Raw genomic sequence first — 20215 nt, 5'->3', positions numbered from 1 at the left:
GAAGTTATTACCCAGTTTGCTCTTTACAATATAGGAGTAAAACTTCATTTTGGCAATATATATTTATCATTGAACTATAGACCTGGAAGCAACCTTGGATCTTATATATTCCAGTCTTCATTTTAATTATGAGGAAACCATAGTTCAAAAATGGAAATTAATTGGCCAACTTCTTATGATATATGACTTATTAATTCTATAATCAGGATGTGGTTGAGAGTCTCCCAATTTCTGAAATAGTATTCCAAAAAGTCTTTTCTTGTTTATCAGTAATGTTCTAGTGATTCAGAAATATTGATCCATCTCTAATTCTCCTTATCAGGAGAATAGTTCTAGTTAAGAAAAGAAAATAAGTCAAGCAAGTAAAGTAAAAGAATCTCAATTATAATATTTGTCCTTCATTTTTAAAAATATCATGACATCAAGGAGGTGATGCCATGACAAACACATGCATTGGATTTGAGTGAGGGGGTGCCGTGCTAAGTCATTCTCCTCCATAATCATCTGAATCCAGTGACCAGATATAAATCAGGATGACTGGAGATGGCCTTGGACATCCTCCATTAAAGGTAAGTGACTTGCTAGTAACAGTGAAGTGTCTGATGTTGAATTTGAACTCCTGTTCTCCTAACTCCAAGGCTCCTAACTCTATTCACTATACCTCTTAGCTGCCCTCAAGAAAATCTTAATAACTAGTAAAAAATTAACCTTGGTTTTCTATATAATTTCTATTGCCATAATATATTGCATATTTTAAGAAACCTAATTAAGTAAATACTTAAAAACCTTAATTTAGAAAAAGTATATGTTGGGTCAGCTAGGTGGCTCAGTGGATAGAGCACTGGCCCTGGTGCTCAGGTCAGGAGGACCTCAGTTCAAATGTGACCTCAGGCACTTAATAATCATGTAGGTCTGTGACCTTGGACAAGTCACTTATCCATGTTGACTTAAATAAAAATTTTTTTTTAAAAAAGGAATTGTCTAGAAAAGTGCTCTCTTCTCATTCCCTATACTATTTCTTCCATTATAACTCCAAATCCTATCCACTTCCAAATATCTACTCAACTATTCCAATGAGTGTTTCACGAAGTACTCATTTTATGTCATCAAGATCATTTCATATTCAATACAGTTAATGAATTGGGAAGATGGCTTGCATACAGTCATAAAAATATTACTTTAGAGTAAATCAGTATGTATAAGAAAAAAATAAGCAAACAACCCTGCCCTGGGACTCTGTGTGGATTCTCTTTAGATTTAAACCTATTGCTTCTGGATTTAAAAGATATTCCACATTCCACTCCCTCAATTTAATCATATTTATGTGTTTTTACATTAATTTGGGGGTTACTTAATAGTTACTCTCTTGAAATTCTCCATTAAGACATAATTTAAACAAATATTCCTTTTTCTTCTTTTCCTCTTAGGGACATGAACCATACACTATCACTAGTGCAAGTTGAAGGCCACTAGGTTGTGAATTCTGACATATTTACAATCTCCTATGTTCCAATTATACTGATCTAGCTTTTCCCTGAGTTTGACATGCTGTCTCCTGCCTCTGGGCATTTTCAAAGGCTTCCTTGAATAAGTGAACATGCTCCCTTCTCTCCTTTACTTATCGGAATCCTTTCCCTTCTTTAAGACTAATGTTAGCAGACACCTTCCCTATTCTCCCTACTCAAATTTTCTGAGAGCACTTAATCTTTTCTCTCCTTTGCTCCCACCACTGCTTCTTTGCATTATGTACAGTTGTATGTTTGTCATTCCCTTTCTATTCTATTGGTAGAATATAACTTCTTTGAGTGCAGGCACTAAGCCATTTTTTCATTTTCCTATCGCCAATTCTTGGAGAAGTCGTTTTCTCCTATATTAGGTTCATTATTGCTATTGAATCAAATTGAATTGAACATTTTTAAATTAGCTACTAATTTTTTTAAAACTTCATTTCAACCTTAAATGTAAACATTATAACAATTTGTACAATTGAAACAAATGTGAAAAGGAACCTAGAAAGATCCAATGATGTACCCTTCTGATTTCAATATCTTTTACTAAATCATTCCTAATGAATGACCTTGAGTCCATCTCTTATGATATCACAGAATGATGGGAATAATAGTATATTGGAGCAAAAGAAGAACTTAAATATCAACTAGCTCAAGCTTCCTTCAGTTTAACAGTGGAGAAAAATGGAAGTTTAAAGAGATTAGGTCACTTTCTCAGTCTAAGTCAATTAGCTGACATCAAGCTTACAGTCCTATCCTTTTCTCTGAGAATAATACAATTGCTTTCTTTAGTTGATGTTGTTCTGTTGTGGCAAACTATTCCTGACCCCCATCTGTGGTTTTCTTAGCAAAGATTCAGGAATGATTTGCCATATCCTTCTATAACTAATTTTACAGATGACAAAACTAAGGTAAATAAGGTCAAGTGACTTGCCCAAGGTCATACAGTCAATACGTGTCTGAGGCCAGATTTGAACTCAGAAAGATGAGTCTTCCTGACTCTTGGACTTTAATAAACTATTCCATTTTCTCTCATCTTTAGCTATATCCCACAGAGGAGAAACATTGTCATGGCTTGGATAACAGCTAATATTTTTAAGTAGTATTTTAGTCTTTACAGTACATTTAAATTATTTGATCTTCACAAAAACTGAGTAAGGTGGTTACTATTATTATCCATATTTCACAGATGAAGAAACTGAAGATATGTTAGGTGACTTGACCAGTATCATGCAAGTGGGGTAGAATTTGAACCTAGATTCTCAGGGCTCCAAGTCCAATACTCTATTCTCTGCTATCTATCCACAGGTCTCTTCCCTCTCTTTCACCTCCCAAACTCTGCTTTGTTCCCAGATGTATTACACAGTGCCTACCCAAGTACTCTCTTCTCATTCCCCATACTTTCTCTTCCATTATATCTCCAAGTCCTATCTACTCCCTAAGTTGTACAGGATGGGGAGGAATCTTATATGAGGAAAAATATAAATTTTAATAATTTTTATTAATCACTATTAATCACTGATACTCTTTATGCTCAGAGTTTCCCTATTTGGACGACTTTGCTTATTGTTTTATGTCCTGATTGGCCCAGAATTCTAATTGGACTGACTTAGATCAAGGCTTTGATATTACTCTGTTCTAGTAAATGGACTTGTGGGGACCATTACTCTCTAAGAACCTCCATGCCTGCTTTCTCACTCTGCTGAGAATTATAGCTGATATCACCTGGAAGTTTTTTCCCTCCTCTCTTTCTGCCTCTTGCCACCCACAGGCAGATTGGCACCAAAGAGCTAAACGGTAATACACTTCAGACCACCAATTCTGGTTAAAACCCTGTACAAATGACTTTCTTTGGAGAAGTAATTCCTGTAGAGAAGGATCCAGCCATTCTCAGCCTGGTTGGCAGTAGACTACCACTACCAAAGGTAGACAAACCAGCCTAGTTAAAGCAGCGAGTCACCCTGAGTGAGCCAAGAGGCAGCAAATTTGCCAAATTTGCCAAACAAATTTCACCACCACGAACCCCTTCATTACTATCAGGTCCTGATAGAAATGGCACTGTGCTCTGAACCCAGAAATTCAAGAAAATTGGTACTCCCATAACAATCATGTGACCAACATCCCAGAAAGCAATCCCATGGAGATGCAGCCTGGCATCTCCTGTTCCTGCAGGAACTACTTTCCTTTGAAAACCGAGAGAGAGAGAGAGAGAGAGAGAGAGAGAGAGAGAGAGAGAGAGAGAGAGAGAGAGAGAGAGAAAGAGAGAGAGAGAGAGAGAGAACGTTTGTCCCCAAAGTCTTTGACATTGTCCAGGGGGTTCAACGTTAGGGAAAATTGCAGTAAAGATGATGCATTACCTTTCATTCAAGTCAACAAGCATTTATGAAATGCCTAATGTGTGTACAGGGCAGTGCACTAAGTACCTGATATATAATGAAAGGTAAAAATTGTACTTGCCCTCAAGAAGCTTACAATGTAATGTTAAAAATGTCAATAGAGGACAAAGTCTTATTAACAAAATTTCTAAATTATGTCATAATTAAATGAATGCCTTTTTATTCATTTGAAATACAGCAAAAAAATGCAGTTATCTTAAACTTGGTAAATCGATCAATCTTGGCAAGTAGATTTTTCTGGATAGTTGAGAAACATCCTTTTCAGCTTTGCTACTGTACCTAAGGGCCATTGCATCTTTCCAGTTTACTGCAGCTAAAACCTTCCCTACTTGTGGTTTCCTTCATTAGACTGTGAGCTCCTTGAGGGCAGCAGGCACTCTTACTTTTCCATTTGCATCCTCAGCACACAATGTTTATTAAATGCTTTTTTCCATTCATTAATTTTATGCATATTATCTCCCAAATCAACCCATAGGTTGGAAACTCCTGAACACAAGGACTCATACAGAGGAGACTCTTGAATTCTTGTTAATTGAAATATTTGTTGCCATTTAACCTCATTTCCCTCTGCTTTGCAGAGACAGAAAATAGCTGGCCAAAGGTCTTCTGTGTTTGAAAACAACTTGTACTCCGAAACCGCTTTTGTTCTTGAGGCTCATTATTTAGCTTTATAGAAGAGGGCATAATTGTGTATAAACTATTGAAATTAGTGATTAATAGGATTAATAGGATCTACTTCCCACCAGTGGGGGAAAAAAAGAAATTTATGCATATGTTCTGTTTGTCTGTCTCTTAAAATTGTCATTCCTAATCTAGCTACAAAAAAATATGTAAAATCCATACTTAATTTCTTTCACTATTCACTATTCACTACTTCAATAGTTTATACACAATTATACTCTCTTCAGTAAAGCTAGATAACGAGCCATAAGCTTGTATTCACAATAATTTTTTATAATTCAGCTCGCTACTAACCTTTGAATTCTCCAAGGTCATTATTCTCAGAAGTTGTGGGAATCAAACTGGGTAGAGAACTCTATTTTTCAGAACCCCATTTTATATTTTTTTTGTATGAACTTAAATCCAAATAATTATTGGAAACGATAAGTATAATTTCAGTTTAGAAATTATTAGGCAGACAATTAATATATTTTAACTCTAAAATATGTTCATTTCAATTCTGTAATGCAAGGAGTTTCTTTGTAAGTGATCATCTTTTACTGTCACAAAAAAAAAAAGAAAAGAAAACTGCATCTAGAAAATTTTGGTGATAGATATATAAACTTAGCAACACACACACACACACACACACACACACACACACACACACACACACACAATAGACAATTTTAGGCCTTAGGAAGAACAGCAGTGCTATTCATTGAGTTGCCAACTGTACAATTCACTACTTAACTCCACCCTCTTTAAAAGCCCCATGAATATTTTCTACCTGATTCTAAGAATGTACTGTTTGAATTCTCATATATAAATGTTCAATCATAGAAGTGGCAAGTTGGAAGGAACCTCATTGTGCATTTATTTCAATCTATACATAAATGTAATCATCACTATAACTTACTCAAAAACTTGGATTCCATTCAACCGAATATCTACCATGTAAAAAGCTGTATACTAAAGGCTTAGGGATACAACCATGTAAAAAAAGAAGAAAAAAAGATATAATTTCTCTCCATATCATAGTGGAAATCAATTGTATGGTACAGTTCAAATATGTGTATTAATAAAACTGAGGACAACTTGAGTTCTTATAGTACAGAGCACTATCTCTTACTTTTAAGTGAATGAACAAAGCAAAGGAAATGGTTTTGAGGGTTTATTTCCTTAAGGTTCCTAATATTAGTAGGCTGAGAAATTGAACCCACCAGGAAAAAAAAAGAGCAAATTAAATATGACTGAAAGTGCAGGAATGATCAATGGAGCAAGGCCACAGAAGCTATAGAGAGCAGGGAATTGAGTATACAGGGAAGGGAATAACCCTTATAAGGAGGATAGGTAATATCTTTCCAGAGATTGTAATAGAGAAAGAAAATAAAAGAGAAGCACTGAGAGTGTTAGAAATGCATAAGAGAACAATTGAAGGACATCATATTTGATGGCCACAAATTTCTCATTAAAATAGAAAATGAGGTCATGTGCTAAGAGGGACCTAAAAGTGGTAGGATCGGGGTTTGATATTCAGTGTGTAAGCCTTAGAATTTTAGGTTGAAATAGTAACTTAGAAGTCATTTAGTCTGGTCTCCTGTCTGACATAGGAATTCTCACCATCTCATCATCCTATGTTTCCAACAACATATTGATCACTTCTTCACTCTCCATCAAACAAATCAAGATATTTCATTTTAACACTATATTCTATAAGCAAGATACTATACTGGGCACTGGGGAAAAGTTAACAATGAAGCTGATAATACATCTTAGAAAACTAAGGGGAAAAAATTAGACTTCTCTTGGAAGACTGGAGAAAGAAAAAACCATATTGGTAGAAGCATGGAGAAAGGAAGATTTAGGCCCTATTCATTTGAAAATAGCTCCAACTGCAATATAATCCCTAATAGGGAACAAATATCTGCTGTAGCTCCTTATATTGATTCTGCCTTGTCATGCTAAATTATGCAAAGTGAGTCTAATTCTTCTTTAATATAACATTTGAAGTTAGCTATTGTCCCTACCCATTCACTGAGTCCTTTCTTTGAACTAAAATTTCTCTGATTGTTTTATCCTTTCATATTATAATACCCTGCTATAATCAGTCACTGTAATGCTACCCCTTACCCAGGTCTACATAAAGGGAAAGGGGAAGGAATAATTTATATAGTGCCTACTATAGGCCAGGCATGTATTATCTTTTTTAATACTTACAACAACCCTAGGAGATAGATGATTCCTTCCATTGCTTCTTGAGTACAATCACAAGGACTTTAAGTACTTAGTTCAGAAAATTCTTTACCTTTTGTCAAATTTTGACTCTCTGTCTTAATTTATATATATATATATATATATATATATATATACACATATATACTGAAACATTTCTAGGAATCTGAGTTTTAAGCCTGATTATGTGGGTGTATATAAAAACACACACATATATAGACACAAACACCTAGATAGAAAGATATAGATAGATAGATAGATAGATATAGATAGATATAGATAGATGAGATAGAGATAGAGATAGAGATAGAGATAGAGATAGAGATAGAGATAGAGATAGAGATAGAGATAGAGGAGATAGAGATAGATAGATATTCAGGGTTAAAGAAGCAACCTGGTATATAAGCATCAAGAGAGGAAGTTGAAGAGTCATTGTTGATTCCATTAAACCCTAGAACTAGGTCTAAGGACTTCCTAAATGAGATCCATAATTCAAATGATTCCAATCTAATCATCCATACAAGAAAAAAATAAATGGATGAAAAATATCTATTATCCAGGCAAGAATATGCAGTTGAATGGGCAACTTATAAAGGTTGTTTATCATTACATTTATATAATACAGATAGTCCTCATAGGCAATAAACTCAGCTCATTATTGAAAAGGATAAAGCAAATGAGACACATTTTCTTTCAGATATCATATAATAACTACAAGATTCTCTAAAGATCCCACTTTTTAAATATCAGTATTTTTCCACTGTTGATCTATAGTTATGAAATACAGAATGTCATAGTCTCTTACTGAAAGCTAGAATTCAATGGAAATGCCCCCTGGTGAATGTCAGTGTTGACATTTGCAAATTTGTAAATGAATAGGGCCTAATCTTTCTTTCTCTATGCTTCTACCAATGTGGTCTTTTCTTCATCAAATTTCCCAAGAGCTGTCTAGAGGCAGGCAACCTCTAGCCAGTGGGTTGTATTGGTCTGCAACACAGTTGAAATTCAAAATTCAATAAATTTAGGAGTAGAAGTAAATGAATTAGATGTTTGACCAAATATAGCCTGAGAATAGCATTAAAAATATCTAAATGGCACTTGGCAGAAAGAAGGTTCCTCACCCCTGGTGTAGATTATCATTAATGACTTATGTCATTAAGAGAAGCTGTGTAAAAACTCATGCCCCAGAACATGACGAAATCATCTGCATGAGATGATAATTGATGAATAGGCATCCTTATGTGCACTGACATACCGCGACATCAGAAGATCATACTTAAAGTCCCTAGCACATTGGGTGATCTACCAATGTGGAGCATTTATAGGAGAAAGTGACAAGATTAATATAGTAAAAGAGGGTGTGAATGAATTATGATCCACATCATTACTAAGATGTAAATCCTTATGTCCAATAATGATAATAGTAATAATAATAATAATAATAATGGTTTTTTTATATGACACTTTAAGATAGCAAATCTTAAAGCCTCATGACTTTGTTGAAGTGATTTTATTATCCTAATATTTCAGAGGGGGAAACTGAGGTGGACAGAGGTTAAGTGGCTTGCCTGGGAATAGCTAGCTAGTTAGTGTTTAAGACAAAATTTGAATTTAAGTCTTTCTGACCAGCATTCTATCCACTATTCTACCTCATTTAAATTATCAAAGTATTCTAGATGAGCAACAATAATTTAGAAACATTTTTCTTTAAGTGAAGTTTTGTTGTAACTTTCTTAATAGTTGCAGAAGTTGACCTACTATGATTTTTGTCACCTGCGATAGCTCTGGTATGCATCTGGACATTGACTTATGAGAGTCAGGTTGAGTAGAAATGTACACGCAAGGTTGTGATACCAAATCTACTGATTTGTTTTTGGAAACTCAGACTTTTTATAACAAAAACTTATCTCAGGAATGACTGGTTAAAGGAGACCCAGTTTCACAATTTCTAGGGTAAATTTACAATATTTATTCTTAGAAATCTGCATACTTCTTTATCAGAAAAGCCTTTTACAACCACCGCCAGAGCCACAGATTGTCCCAGGTCATGGTTTACTGGAAAGCCAACAAATCCATTTAATGAGCATATAATACATACATACATATATATATATATATATATATATATATATACATATATATGATGGAAAACATCACCAAGGATATGTGTAAATCACTCCCAGGAGCTGGTCCTCAACAATTTTTTAATGTCATATTTGTTTTATTCTTTTTTCTCATTTGATTTGGATATTTCAATTTATCTTGTCTGTAAGCAAGAGGAAATTCATGGTTACATCACACTTTATTTTTCAGCATTATATACTTCATATATGTGGTAGTTTCAAGTGATTGTGATAAGGCATACTAGCTCAAGGGTAAATGGGAATTATAATAAAATGTGAATGCAAGTGAAAAATGAAGATAGAGATGGAATCAGAGAAAGAGGAGACAGAGACCGACAGAGGAAAATAAGTGCAATTTATAAAGGTGTATTCGCTAAATTGAGTTTGCTTAGATCATATATGTTTATATTTTGTCTTAATATATAAAATTCTATCTTAGATTTTATACAGAAACTTTTCAAAGTATTGGTGGCAGTATAGGATATGAGAACAGAAGGTGCTTCTCCAAGGAAAAGAAACTGTGTTTCCTAACAGAATGTAACATAGATTTATGACAAAACTCTTGTAATATAGGCTGTGATATGAGAGAATAGAAACAGAAGGAAGAATAAGTGAACAATTCCATATAGTTCTTACAATGCTCTTTTAAAGGACAAACTACACTAGATACCTGGCTACTTGCTATATTAACCATCTTGCAGATTGCAGTATTCCCTAAGGCTCTAAGGCACTTGGTTCAGTTTTTAGAGTTTCTCTGTTTTTCATCTCCCTCTATCTGGCTGGGGAGGGGAATGTTAGTATTAACTCTATAATGTTTCAAAATGAAGAAGGAAATTAAGTCAACTGGGGAAAGTGAATTATATTTAAGATAGGCTAGACTTAGAAGTTCTGTAGGGAAAAATAAAAGAAATCGTCAATACTTTCAATTTTTTTATTTATTTGATTGGAAGACCTTGAAAAAATACTCAGCTTCTTTTAAACCTAAGGGACAATAAAATAGTTTGTTGGGTTCATTTGATTTTCTTTTCTTCAATAGAAGAGTTTATTTTAGGTGAAAAATTTTGGATTCTGTCATAATCTAGAGTTACAAAAATTCTTGACATCCAGGGCTCTCTGTCTAAACTTGCATTTAAAACTGTCTCTATTTAATGCATGACATCATTGTGATTGAGGCACAATTCAGTTTTGTAGAAATGTTTTGGTCATTAAGTCGCAGATTATATCATAGTTTTATAGATAAGTATCAGGAGGGTAGGTTGGATAAAGAGTTGACCTATCCTTGACGCTTCCCTCAGATGGGAACCTCTGCTTTGAGATACCTATAAAACCTGTGTCATTCCTCTAAGTTTCCCTTTTCTTCCACAACTCAGTCTCCTCAAAATTTTAGTAGAAAAAACATTCTTGGTCCACCCTCTCAAATGCAAACCCAGAGAATCTCTCTTCCTCTATTTCTAAGACAGGGTTTTCCTTTTTTTTGTTTTTGCATTTTTCTGGGAGCCTGACTGATTCTTTCACATAACTACTTTCATTGATTTAAGAAATTATACAGATCCTGTTTGCAAGTAATTCTGATTTTTTTATTCAACCAAAAAGTGATCTTACCTAATTAAGGGTCAGAACTAAACTTGGTATTCAGAATTCCTCCCTAAGATGATATATTAAATTAAGTAATTATCTCTAGTCTGCCTAAACATATCTGAGACATAAATAATTATTGTACCTCAGCACATTACGGTCTTATTTTTTCGTTGTGGTTATCCCTTCCCTGAAACAATTCCTAACCCATCTCCATCTTAGTAAATGGTCTTCAGGGGCTACCATATGTGAAAAAAAAAGGTCACCATCTAACCAGCATTGTAATGAGCATCTTCACACTTTTTATAAATAAGTCTCACCCTTAGAAAATGTAAATTCTAGCAGACATATTGGTTCTCAGCAGTCTATTAGTAATATCTGTGAATAGAATGAATTAAAAAGATCACCTGATATCTGCTAAGTTAGGCACTTGAAATACAAAATCAAAAGTGAGACAGTATCTGCCTCAAGAAGTTTACATTTTAACATGGGAATCCAGGCTGTATTATTGTTATATCTTTTTCCAGATGCAATGGTTGTATTGATACAATTCCTGTTGTAAGGGCAAGAGAAGAGAAAGGTGGGGAGGAAGGTAAATGAGAGGTAAGCTCTATGGCAGAGCAGATGACAAGATCCCTGGGGTAGGTGGATATGAAGCAGTTAGATATGAAGATATGAAGCCAGTTACATGTATTAAGTTTCATTTTAGTTTCATTTAGGTCAAACTGTGCATAAGGCACCTGACCTGGAGTTAGGAAGACTTATTTCTGAGCTCAAATTTGACCCCAGACAATTATCTGCATGACTCTGGGCAAGTCACTTAACTGTTTACCTTAGTTTCCTCATTTATAAAGACAGCCAGAGAAGGAAATGTCAAGAATATTTTCAAAGAAAACATCAAATGGGATCATGGAGCATTGAACAGACTGAACAACTGAATAATAGATGTAGTGAATAAAGTGATTTACTTGCTCTTTAATCAGGATATCCAAGTCAGAAGACAATTTGGGAAGTTCCCAAACATAATGGATTAACTTCTGTAGAAAGAGTATATAGTCTCTGCTGGTCCAGATTGAAAGTTGCACTCTGGTCGAAGACAGTGGGGATTCGTTAGCAAGACAGACGAAGAGATATCCCTGATTGATGGTGTAAATGTCAAGAATAACATTGGGGCAGCTAGGTGGGGATAGAGAACTGGAGTCATGAGGACCTGAGTTCAAATCCGACCTCAGACATTTAATTGCCTAGCTGTGTGGTTTTGGACAAGTCATTTAAATAACATTAATTAGTACATTACATATTTATCTTTTAGTCCTGAAGGATATTAGAAAAATGTCTTCTAGAATTATAATCAATCCAGCCACCACAAACACTTATTGGACACTATGCTAAGCACTAAGGATATAGAAAGACAGTTTCTGACCTCAAGAAATTTGTGATCTAATTAGTGAGACAACACGCAAAAAATAATAAAGCAAGTTATCTATCACTAAATAGGAAATATTTACAGTGAGAAGGCACTGAGATTAAGAGGGACTGCAAAGATTTCCAGTGGAAAGTGGAATTTTTGTTGAGATTTAAAGGACATCAGGGAGGTCTGTTTAAGGAATGGACTAAGGAGAGTCTTCTGAGAATGGGGAACAGCTAGAGAAAATGCCTGAAACCTCAATTCTAAATCTTAGAACATCTTTAGTCAGATTTTTATTTGAAGCATCCATACATATTCTTTTTGAGGTAACGTACTGTTCATTGAAATGCTGCATGTTTTTTAACAGTGAATATATCACTCAAGAAATTTAGGATATATGTTCATTCTTAATATTTCTAGAGGTCTAAAAATAATTATCCCTTCAGAAAACTAAATCTCTTGAGTAATGACTTCACCACTGAATATGGGAATAGACTGCATTCCCTTTGCAACATGTAACTTATGTTCCTTCTGTTAGCCAGAGGCAAATAGCAGAGAGACACACTGGGGGGAGTCTATACTGTGCTATTTACAGAAGCTCACCACTGGTAGGAAGGAAGAGCCCTTGGATTCGGAACAACTCCCTTCTTAAAATTAATCTCGATATTATTCCTGGTCCTAAGATATTCCACTCTTTTGCAGTTTATATAGCAATGATAGGAAGAAATCTTCACTAGCACATTTGCCTAAAGTGCTCTGGATTAAAGGATGGCAGTTTAAAATTGATTTATTAAAATTTCCTGGATAATATCAGCTATGGGAGATGATCAAGGCTACAAATTTCTGATAGCTAAAATATCTTTCAGAATTTCTGGTATAAGAAATAAAGGACAGAAAATAAATTAGCTTTAGTCCTTGGTCAAAACGACACCTTTATCACCAAAAGGAATCTAAATTAGACTTTTTATATCAAATAAGTTATTCAGCAAAAGTCCCAATGTTAGAATGAAATAGATTATATTTACATGGAGCAAACTGAACTGTATACCTTATTTCCATTCCTATTCTGCTTTGGAATTTGTTTTGCTACAAGGATGGTATAGAAAATAATCCACCTAGTGCCCTGCTTGAAGCTAGGCAGGAGTCGGTGACTTTGAATGATCAAACCTTATTCTATATTTTCTTCAAATACCATAAATTGTTCTTACACTTAGATGTGAACATGTTAATGGACAAACAGCTAAGTTTCCAAAATGTTATTCCTTATACCTATAGCTGAGAAGCAAAAAGAGCACCAGGCTTAGAATCAGAAATCTCATCTTTCTGAATTCAAATTCAGCCTGTTTATTAGCTGTGTGACCCTGGGCAAGTCACTTAACCCTGTTTGCTTCCTTTATCCTCATCTATAAAATTGCCTGAAGCAGAAATTGGCAAACTACTCCAGTATCTTTGCAAAGAGACCCCCAAAAGGTCACAAAGAATGAGACTTCATTAGTCTACTTAATTATAACAATTACTATAAATAGATAAATTAAAAGGGGGTAGATCTAAAAACAAAGAATCTATGAGAAGAGAGGGAATAGAACTAGATAAAGAAGCGGTCCTATATAGAATAATGTCACATCACCAAGATCTCAGAAATGTACATGATTAAATTAATCAAAACTTCTGTTACCTTTGCTCATTTATCATTTGTCTCATCCTACCCCAAGTCTATACATAGTTATAAGCCATCGAAGGAAAATGCACTCCAAATAGATAACAAATTTATATTCCTGATTTCACAAATTCATAGATCTCTAGAATGGAAGGGAAACTGGTCATCTAGTCCAACCTCTGACCCACTATATTTTACAAATGAGGAAATTAAGGTCCAAAATGATGGAAGATTTACCCAAAGTCATACAAGTAGTAAACAGCAGAGCTAGGATTACAGTTAAGGTCCCATGATTCCAAGTTCAGTGAAAACATATTTTCTCTGCTCCAGTCTTAAGACCTCCATAGCTTCAACCTTATCTATCCCTCTTCCCTCCTGTGCTATTTACCTGTTCTTATCCTCACAATCCCCAAAACACAACAGTCCATTCCCCCTGCCTTTGCTCACCAGGATTATACTTCTTTTCTCCCTTCAAAATCCTGAAAGCTTTTCCATCCTTCAAGATCGAAGCTGGGAGTTCTTACTCCTCCATGAAATCTTCTGAAAAGGAGCTAAGATTCTTTGTATATTCATATTTCTCAAAGTCTCAGCTCAGGATTTGCCTACCTTTTCTGATAGATTTCCCACTCCCAATTGTTTGTACTCTCTACTTTATCAAATTGTTTTAAATTTACTTATCCCTGCATACATTGTTTTTTTATCTCTCTTGCCTTCTTAGAGTACAGTTTTCTCAAAGTCAAAGACTTTTCATATTTATCTTTGTTATTCTCAGTCTTTAGAACAATGCCTTGTACTTTGTAGATACTGAATAGATGTCTATTCAGGTGAATTGAAATGTAGACTTTATTGACATTCCTATCTTCTGAACACACAGACTTAATGGTTCTAGAACTAAAAAAATGCTATATAAATCACCTAACTCAACATGGTTATTTTATAGAAGAGAAACTGAAACCAGAGATGTTAGGTGATTTTTTTCCTTGTAAGACCAGATTTCATATCTCATTTATGCCAAAGCTAGTAATGACTCAAGACTCCTGATTCTTAGGTCAGTGCTATCTTTTCCTATAACATACCAAAAATATAATGTGATCATGGTATTTCAATATACATTATACAGTGAACTGATGCTGAGTGAACTAGGAGGACTAGGAGAATATTGAGTGAACTGAGTGAACTAGAACTAAGAGAACATTGTACATATTAATAGCAACATTGTGTGATGAGCAACTGTGATGGACTGAGGTCATCTCAGCAGTTCAGTGAGCAAGGACAATCCTAAAAGACCTGTGATGGAAAATGCCACCCACAAGCAGAAAAAAAAAAAATTTGGAGTCTGAATGCATATCAAATCATGCTATTTTCACTTTTAAAATTTGTTTTATTTTTTCTTTCTTTCTCATGTTTGTTTTTCTTTAGTTCTGATTCTTCTTTCACAACATGACTAATATGGAAATCTGCTCAACATGATTGTATATGTTTTACCTAAACCAGATTACCCACTATCTTGAGGAAAGGGGAGGGGAAAGAAAAATGTGGAATTCAAAAGCTTACGAAAAGATGAATGTTGAAAACTATCTTTGCATGAAATTGGAAAAATAAAATAGCATTTTAAAAAGATAATATTTTGGAGGATAGTCTTAGTAATCTGTTTTAGTATTTAAAGTGGTCATGTGCAGCTGACAACTTTTAAAAGAAAAAGGGATAAGTTCTGAATAAATGACCTAAACTGAATGTAATTGTTTTGAGGAGGGTTGAGTTTCATATATCAGTCTTCACTGGGGAATCCCAACATATAATTTAATATTTCCTTTGGAATATTTAGATTATCACAGTGAAATTTGCTCTATTAGTGCTATGACTTAAATTAGATCAAGTTGACCTAACTTATTTGCTTGATTTATAATATTTAGTGCCTTTTAGGGGTGTATTTAATGTCATGCTTCAGGTTTTATAGAAGGTTCTTGTAAGGAGTATTTTTTGAGGATAATATCTATATTATTTTAAAATTTGCATATAATTTTATCTAAAGTATTACCCATTTTTTTAAACTTAAGGATAGGAAAGTGATGTAAACTTTGTTTCATTAATCCAAGGAGCTTCCAGTTAGAAATCTTGCAATGTTCCTATGTAGGTAACACAGTCTCAGATAATTGTCCAGAACATTGAGAGCTAAAGTGACTTGCCCAAAGTCTATCTTCCAAAATATAGACTAGAATTATATAAATATAATTACAAATAAATGTTTAAAAAATAACAACAGACCTTAATAATTGGAAAATATTCATTGCTAATGAGTACAATAAATCAATATGATATGAAATAAAATGCTTCCTAAATTAAATTAACTTACACAATGCCACACGAATCAAACTATCAATGAATCAATTTATAAAACCAAAAAGGAAATTTTAAAATTCATGTGAAAGGAAAAAAGGTCATCTTAGGAAAAAGAAAATGAAGAAAGCAGGAATGAATGGAACCAAGCTGCAATTTATCTAAAATTTTTGTACAAAGCAGTTATTAACACACTTTAATACTGGTTAAGAAATAAATAGATCAATCAATGAAAGAACTTAGGTCATTTCATATAGAAGCAAAGGGTTCTCTGTAGTACCCTTATAAACACCAACACTCCACCTACTGGGCTAGGTGACACAGTGGATAGGGCACCAGTCCTGGAGTTAAGAGGACCCGAGTTCAAATTTGACCTCAGACACTTAATAATTGCCTACCTGGGTGACCTTGGGCAGGTCACTCTTAATCCCATTGCCTTAAATTAAAAAAAAATTTAAAACCCCACTCCAACTTTTAAAAGATTTACTATTTGACCTGAAAAAAAGTTTTAGGAAAATTTGATATCAGTATGAAAGAAATTATATTTTAAACCAATGCCTCACAGTTTATATAAACTGCAAAGGGATAGATAGCATAAATAAAAAAGTTCACATCATAAACAAATTTGAGAAACATGAGTACAGTTATCTATTAGACCAATGGGTAGGAAAAATAAGTTAAGATTAAAAGGTAAACAAACTGGCAAAATATTTGTAGAATTTTCTCTGATAAAGATTTCATTCTGAGAATTTATAAAGTACTGATTGAGATTCATAAGAAAAAGAACAATCTCTCATTTGATAGTCTAAAGATATAAAGACAATTTTCAAGTAAAAAAACAGGTTATTGCTATAAGAAAAAAAAACCCAAATAACTATTAATTAGAGAAAGACAAATTAAAACAATTCTAAATTTCCATCTCATACCCATCAAAGAGGCTAAGATGGAAAATGATATATGTAAAGGGGGGCTATAGTAAATCAGGCAACATTGATTCTCTGTTGGTGGACCATTCCAGAAAACGATTTGGAATTTTACACAAAAGTAACTAAAAAATGTGTGCCCTTGACCCAACTAAGAGATCAAGAAAGTGGAAAATAGTCTTCATTAGTATGTTTCTGTTGGGGTGCTTCCAGAAGCTCTTTTTGATGTAAAATAAAATAAAATAAAAGCTGAGAGAATACTCAACAATTTTGCAATTGAGCAAATTTTAGTATATTAATGTATTAGATTTCTGTTGAAAGTTCTGCTGAAATAAATGAGACACACATAGTTTCAAAAAGATGTAGAAAGATATGAAGTGATGCAGGGCAAAGAAGAAATTTGTTTTGTTTGACTATGTATATTTTATAAAAAATTTGCCCTTTTTACTTTTCATTTTTTCTCAATGTTGAAGAGGGAGAGAAAATACTTTTGTCTTGTTTTGTTTTTTTAAAATAGAGGACATAGGGTGGAGGCTACAGATATGAAATATTGCATGTATTTTGTGAAGTCCCTTTGTCATTGTTTTAACTTGTTACAAGAGATCTCTCATAAAGTGAGAGCTATATGTAACTGTATACAATGTAAAAACAAAACTGATAAAACTGAAATTGAAAAAATTAAATCCAGTGAATGGTAGAAAAAACACAAATTCTTAGATTGAATTAAAATGTCTTAGGTTTTTTGTTTGTTTGTTTGCTTGTTTGGGCATTTTTACAAGGCAATAGGATTAAGTGACTTGCCCAAGGCCATACAGCTAAGTCATTATTAAGTGTCTGAGGCTGGATTTGAACTCAGATCCTCCTGACTTCAGGCCGGTGCTCTATCCACTGTGCCACCTAGCTGCCCCATGAATTAGAATGCCTTGTACACATAATAATTTTATTTTTTGAATTTTATTTTTAATTTACAGAATAAAACAAGTATTTTCATAATATAGTATAATAAAAAGGGATGCATGAAACTGCAAATCCATGTACAACTTTCTATTTCTTTTGAATATTCAAAGAATTATATAAAATTCTTTCTTTTTTTTTTCTTGCCTCCTCCCTGTCCTAGAGATGACAACCATTAGACATAGATAGATGTCTGTGTGTCTGTGTGTATATACAGAGAAAGAGAGTCAATAGACATATAAAGAGATTCAATCCTATTTAAAGATTTGTTGTTACCATTATTGACTAAATATTTAGTTTTTAGTAGTAAAAATCTAAAGATGATGATTTTTCTTGATTGGTTTGAATAATGCTTTTACAACTTATAAGCAACATGATCTTGGGCAAGTAACTTTATTAACCTGGGAATCTTATAGGGAAGTGGCATTTTTGGAAAGAGTTTTCATGGCAGGGAATTCCCCTACAGGATTAAACCTCCTATTCTCTTCTCTGGCACAGAAAAGTTATCCCTTGAGAGCATTCTCTTTTTGCAACTTTACTTATTAAATAGTCATTTTCCAGTTTTTACAAAACAGAGTGAGTGAATATGCTGAAATATGACTACCTAAGATTCAAATTATAGAAATTGGCTGTTTCTAGTCCCCTTTCTGTAATTTCATGTGTCAGTCACCTATATTAGGCCAAGTGATAACTGCATTAGTTTTTGGAATCTGACAATCTCCAAGTCTTCTAAGAGAATGTGGATTCATAAAGCCCTTGAATGTTTAGAAAAAATGTTATTTTGTTTTAGAAGAAATGATTTTTCATGATTAGAAGGAACATCAATATGATATGAGAATTGTTTCTGATTGAATCAGCTCTGTTGATAAGTAGTGTTGACATCTGGGGCAATGCTATCTCTTTTTATCATCCACAAATATTTCATCCTTGATGTTACTCCTTTAGGATTGTTTTAGTTTACTTTTTTTTAAATCTCTCACTTCTACTTCTTAAAAAAAGTTACAGACACCATTACTTAAGAAAAAGGGCAGTGATAGAAGAGTGGAATTTCCAAATGCCTCTTTTTCAAGAAAATAGTATTAAAAATGTATTGCTAAGAATTTCTGAATAGTTTTATTTTCTAAAAATTTGTGAGGAAATTGGTTATTTTATTGGATAAGGGGACCTTGGACAAAAATTTCATATATATATAATTTGTATCGCACCTCCCCTAAATGGTTCTTTCTAAGATATTTCATAAGATTGCCAAAAAATTTAAAATATGATTTTTATGCTGTACTTTGTAGTTATTTAGAAATACATGAGCAAAGAATCTTAGAAACAGAGCTGATGGTGACCTTAAGAGATTAAAACAACTCCTTCATTTTACTGATGAACAGAATGAATCCCAGATCAGTTAAGGCACTTGCCCAAAGTCATGTTGGTTCTAAGCTGTAAAGCAATAATTCAAACCAATCAGGAAAACTCACCATCTTTGGATGTTTACTACTAAAAAATTGCTAAACAAAGGTAAAGATTAGTCAATCATAATAACAATAAATCCCTGTGCAGTAGTGAATCTATTTATAAACCATTGGCTCTAGGAATGTATTGATTCTGTACTAGAGTTTGAGAGGAATCAAAATTTCTGATTCATAAACTCTAGTAATGTGTAAAGGATATGGAGAAAGCAGCTTTGAAAAATAATGAAAGGATGTAGAAAGAGCTTATCTGAGTAAATGCAGAAGTAGTTGAAATTATTTCATTTGAAGAAAATTTCTGCTTATCTAGAAAAATAAAAAGAAGTAATTTAGGCAGCTGTTTATTTCTACTGTATTTGGAAGAAGTTAAGGGTATCCTCTGGGCTCCATTTTCTTACTTATAAATAAGTAGAATTATCTAGTTATTTTAGGGGGAAAAAAAATCTCACCTAATAGGACTCAGTAAATGTGATTCAAAGGACTAGGATTAAGGACTCTGGGTTCTAGTTGTGGTTAGTTAATTTTCTCTGTGTGTCACTTAATCTCTGTGTTAACCTCTCAGAGTTTTAAATTCCTCTCACATTTGTAATCTAAAAGAGTCAGATTCCAGTGATTTTCAGTTAAAAATCCATATTAGGATGAATTTCCATTAAGGAATCTATAGATCATTCTTTGAAGACTGTTAAAAGATAGCCAAATTCCTCTTCTGTAATGGATTGATCTGGGTTTTATTCTGGTCATCAATAAAATGAAGGCTTTGCCCTAATCTTTGCAAGGTCCCTGTCAACTCTACTTCTAAGATTCTTTAACCATATATTTCCCTAGAGACAGAGAAATTAACCAGATGCATTATCCCTTTATTTCTAACGACTATTTAATTCTCTAATGAGCAAAACCACATTTGTTTGATAATAATAATAGTAATACTAATACTAATAAAAGTTAACAAGTATATAGTGTGTACTAGGCAGCCAAGTGG

This window comes from Macrotis lagotis, chromosome X, assembly GCF_037893015.1.
Source record: "Macrotis lagotis isolate mMagLag1 chromosome X, bilby.v1.9.chrom.fasta, whole genome shotgun sequence".
Classification (NCBI taxonomy): Eukaryota; Metazoa; Chordata; class Mammalia; order Peramelemorphia; family Peramelidae; genus Macrotis; species Macrotis lagotis.
The sequence above is the reverse complement of the archived record's forward strand: the minus strand, read 5'-3'. Positions refer to the sequence as shown.